General features: G+C 28.4%; 1 long non-coding RNA gene across 1 annotated transcript; it reads left to right on the top strand.

The window, feature by feature from the left end:
- Positions 1 to 225: 225 nt before the first annotated feature.
- On the top strand, positions 226 to 5,141 carry LOC149057114 (uncharacterized). The gene is made up of 3 exons (XR_016191200.1): positions 226 to 533; positions 1,115 to 1,306; positions 5,060 to 5,141. It is a non-coding gene; the product is annotated as an uncharacterized LOC149057114 (long non-coding RNA).
- Positions 5,142 to 5,624: the final 483 nt, after the last annotated feature.

Below are 5,624 nucleotides of genomic sequence, written 5' to 3'. Positions count from 1 at the left end.
GGCTAGACAGTATAGGTCTTTAGATCTTAAAAAATCAAAATCAAAAATCAACCATATATTATAATAACTAATAACCGATGACGTACGGTATAATAACTGATTATAATAGTCTTTCGAGCACACAGGGCCATAATTTAAACTGCAGCAGATGACAAATAATTGACCTTATTAACTGTAAACGAGTGTATAGTATAACTAGTAACATAACAGCAGCGCGCATAGAAGTCGGCAATAGCATCGTGTGCCAAAGAATCTGTTTGTGTTCACTGTTCAGCTATAATATGTATTCTAACATATGTACAAAAAAAAAAAAAAAACATATGCAAATTAACGGATAAAGTAACAAAAATATGAATAAAATTGTCAAAATATTGAAACCGTACACGTATAGGTACAATACAAATTTTATACATAACTATATTCGTATACATAATATAGGTTTAGGTGCCTACATCGAGCTCATACGAAAGCATGTCCTAAAATATATTTAGCTACTTAGGTACGTTTCAATATATTATCGTATACTATTTGAGGTAAGTTAAAATTTTTTTACCCGTAGATTTTAATCAAAATTATTGTTTTGTTCTTGTAGTCAATTTTTTTTCTGTTTAGTTTTAAAGTTTTTGTATAATATATGTAAGTGTTACATAATCCACGATGGTATTTTTTTGTTATTATTAATTTTTTTTGATTTTTTATTAACAATACTTACAATATATTAAGTATAAAATAACAACATAATGTAGTCATATATATCATATAGGTACGTGGATTATATCACATAATTTTAAGCAGCCATCATATAAGTCATAAGAATTTGTAGGCACTATATATGACTGCGAAGTTGTAAGAACAAATATATTTTAAGCCATTTTGAATTTAAAAAAAATTTTAGTTTTATTTTATAGTATTTGGTCGGTTAGGTTAGTAGTACAGAAGCATAGGTAATAGGTATACAGTATTTGCATTAGTATACGTCATACATATTACGCGTGTATGTTGAAACAATACGATATAATTAGTGGATACCTACTTAGATAGATGACGTATACCTACCTATACCTTATACATGTATATTATATATTATGATAATAAATAATATGAATTATTTCAGAATTATAACACGAATTATGACGCCCTGCAGAGTGTGTCGTGATTGTGATCATCATCGTTTATCCCAATATACGATTCTTGAAAAAATAAAAAAATGTTATATTATTATTTCCTATATGAGGGACAGCGAGGGAATTGAAAATTTTAATGTCGAGCAGGGTCCCGAGATGCCTGCAGCAGAGCACCAGCAGCAGTACGTACAATATATATTATTATAACAGGATGCCGTTCGTTAAAGGGCGAATGCTTCCAAATTAATATTAAATAACACGTTGTACGTTAACTGTAACACACACACACACACATAAGTGGGATACATGACATGTAGCACGGCGAAGGTTTCATATTATTATATGACGTGAATCATGTGTGGATGCCGGTGTCCATGGTGCGGGTCCACTTAACGGGCAATTCACAGCAATAATAAACGTTTGTGAATAGCATCTCATTTATCCATCATAATAATATATTATTATTATCATAACGTCTGCCGGTTTCCTCTTTATATTTATTATTATTATTATATTTTGATTTTTTTTTTATTATTATTATTATTCCATTAAAGCAAATTATTAGGTGTAATGTGATAATATTATATGGTTTACATAACGTGACAATAAAAATTAAAATAAACGTCCAATACGATTCACGCGACGAAAATCTATATGATCGATTAATATCAAAATAATTATCATCAGTCGATATAATCAATGCCCATTTACACCTATTATGATATATTATTATTGAATGAATAAATACAACAATATAATGGATATGAATCACTTTTAAAACTTTCACGGGCGCGTTTACAATTTATATTAATAATTGATTATATTGACTGCACTAAACGAAGATAAATTTAAAAAAAACGTTCGTTTTTACAATGTATAATTATATTAGGCGATATACACATCTGTGCATGCAATATATATTATAATCAATTCTCCCAAAATTCAGACGTTGTCGCGTGTACGTTCTATTACTCACAAAAAAATAAAATAAAAAATATTGCAATAATCGATTTCCTAAAGTACCTGCGATTAATAATTATTAAAATTTATTTTTACGATTGCTAACGTAGGTAACTTGAAATCTTCAAATATTATGTCATATTGAACCAACTCGATCGTGCTATGCCCACTCTATACGTTTAATTAATTTGTTTCAATATTACTTTATCGTTTATAAATCAAACAAAGAGTTTATATAATACACCTAACTCGAATAAATATTTGTTTTTTAAACAATTATTTTTCGGTATTTTGGCCAAAACATCAATTCTTACAATAACTCCATACTGACTATACTATATATAATATATGACGTATGGTAAATACATAATAATAATATGTTAACTGACATAAAATTAGTAAATTTAGCGCAACGTATCTTGTATCGCAGTGAGATTAGGCTAAGTCTCGATATATAGGTATATGTTTAAATATATTAAATTCCCTAGTAAAAATTTTTTTTATACGAACAAAAATTTTAAAATCACAGTGTCTTTTATGTCCCATATGGGACTATTATAAACGATAATATAATAATTAGCATGTAAACGTCAATGATGATGAGCAGTATAATATTTATTTTATTACATTATATGTGTAGTTTGTGTACCACAGTAAATTAATAACGTGTTCAAATGTATTAGTCATACCTACTCATAAATAAAAATGTATGACTAGTGCTGTGTGATATTTAATATATCTAATATATAAATTATAAATGAAACTTCACAATCACACTGATTATACAAATTTTTAACGAATTAATTTTTGTGGTAAATACTTATTAAACTATAGAAGAATTTATAAATGTACTATGTAGATACATAATTAAAAGTGATAACTTTTAATATTGGTTATAATTTTCTTAAAATAATTAAATTATAAACAGGTTGATTAAATGTTTGGCTTTTAGTAAGACAGTATAGCCAGTAAGTAACCACAAAAACGTTTTATCCTGATATAATATTATAAAGATACATAATATTCCTATTCGATAAAAAAAAAAAAAAAAAAAAAATGATTTATTTCCTATAAAATGTATAACATATAATTTCTACGTTTATTTTATATAAATTTCAACCATCTTACTTATATTTGAACATATATTTTTATTTCTAAATTGAATTATGTGTATAAAAATATATTAGAGAATTGATAGTAGTGATAATCTCGCTGTTAATTTTAACTAATAAATTAAAATATTACGAAAGAAAAAAAATGCAATAGAGACAAATTGGGCGATAATAATTATTATGTATAGGTACAATATTAAATTTATATAATTATTATAATATGCTCACCGTGTAATAATTTCGTTGTTTTCACGAACACTGCTTCTTGATTAATAGTGGTTGGAAAAGTGAATACCGCTGTTAAAATATAGTGAACGAAAAATATGCATAATATACATGCACACACATATGTATATGTGCAGGTATATCCTCGCACCGGTGTTAGGTATTTCTATAATATTTCAGATAGGTGTACTACACACGAATGCAACGACGTTACACTATTATAATATTCCCTACGGTTTTGAGGAAATGGGTGTGCTATCCGTGAGACAGTGAACGACCGAATGCGTTCCATTCGATTTCTACTGCATAGAAGAAAATAAAATGAGCTAAACAATATGTCACTAATTAACAGCTGTGACAGGTACACATTATTATATTATTGTAAAGGTGTATATATGTGTGCGCGTGTACGGTGTGTCATGTATAGGTGTCTATACCTATACGGTACAGATGACATTTAACAATGCCTAAACATTGCCGACACACACACACACACACACACACTTACACGCATGGCATAATGTTATATTATTATGTCGATGACGATGATAATAATGACGATGACGACATGACGGCGACGATGATAATATTATTATAATAATAATAATTAGTAACATATAAAGCTGGCCATCCTCGCGAGCGAAATGTTTTCTCCCCAATTTTCGTTCGGTTTCCTCGTATGTACAATACGATATTATGATAATAATATATACATATATTACATTATACCTAACACAGGTATTGTAAATATTTTAGGAATATAATACGCCATGTATTCCCGAAAACAGAGTGTGCACAAAAAAGTGATGCACATGACGCCCATAATGCAATAATAAATAAGAGTTAAAAAATCTTAAGAAAAATGTTTTATAGGTAAAGGTGTAAAAGTATTTGTATGACAAAATGAATTAGTCTCATTGTGGGGCGGCAAACAGCTAGGATTCAATAAAAAATATATAATATACTTGGTGCCCACCTATATACTGATATTATACATAGCAGAGAGCATACCCTGTTTTTGTGGACACACGGTGTATATAAAATAATATGTATTTATACATATATATATGTGTGTGTGTGTGGCGTGTGCGCGCGCTACGTAACTCTTCACAAACGACACAGACCGACGATGTTACACGTGTATTAAATTGAGTCTGAAATTCGAAAAAAAAACCTGATCGTTTAATGAAACATATTATTCGTTTTTAGGTTTAACGACACTTGCCAATTTTTTATAGGTACACCTACCTACACCTAAATTTTTTGTTGAAAACAACCCCAAACACGCGGCGCTTTGACGATTATTAACAACAATAATATACAACAGTTATTATATATTGTCGCGATCATATATTGATTCAATATAATTATAATAATATATTATTACGATGACATTATCGTTTCTGCAGTTTTTGGCGGTGTGAGCAGACATGGCTCGTCTGCGCGCGGTTGCAAAACGATACATTTTTTCGTGCAATATTTCAGTACGATGGTTGGTACCTAATATAATAACCATATTATAACTATTATATTCGCAAACTCGGTCGTACGTGATGAGTGGTCATAATATAACTGCAGCAACGAAGAATAAATAATTTTTTATGACTATTAACTGTCTGTTTACCTATACAATTATAGATAAAATGAGAACAAATGAATGTAATAAAACGCGGTGGAGTGTGGATGATACATACATACATACATATATATATATATATATATATATATATATATATATATATATATATATATATATATATATATATATTATATACACAATACACGTCATGACGTGTATCGATCAGTACGACAGTGTACCTAGTTGAGTAAAAATAATATTAAAATGTCGAACGTTAAATCATCGTTCCGACAAAACTTGTGCAGGTACCCGCCTATACTATACCTATACCTATTGTATATTATTATATTTTGTTTCTACTAATAAAAGTCCACATTTATTACTGTGAACGTGAGGTAAGAAACTTTTTATACCTACTTTAGTACAACGGCAGAAAACGATGAATACCATAATATGGTACATTACCAACAATAGATAATCATTATGATCTTACATTTTTACACGATTTAACGATCAAATATTGATATACTAATGTAGTAATGTGACATTTTAATTAAAATGTCTTACGGTGGAGTATCATTTAAATCTATTGAATTACTAACAATAATAACATTAATATATTTT

This window comes from Diuraphis noxia, unplaced genomic scaffold (assembly GCF_037042655.1).
Source record: "Diuraphis noxia isolate RWA-SAM2 unplaced genomic scaffold, SU_Dnox_SAM2 contig0003, whole genome shotgun sequence".
NCBI classification, from domain to species: domain Eukaryota; kingdom Metazoa; phylum Arthropoda; class Insecta; order Hemiptera; family Aphididae; genus Diuraphis; species Diuraphis noxia.
The sequence above is the reverse complement of the archived record's forward strand: the minus strand, read 5'-3'. Positions and strand labels throughout refer to the sequence as shown.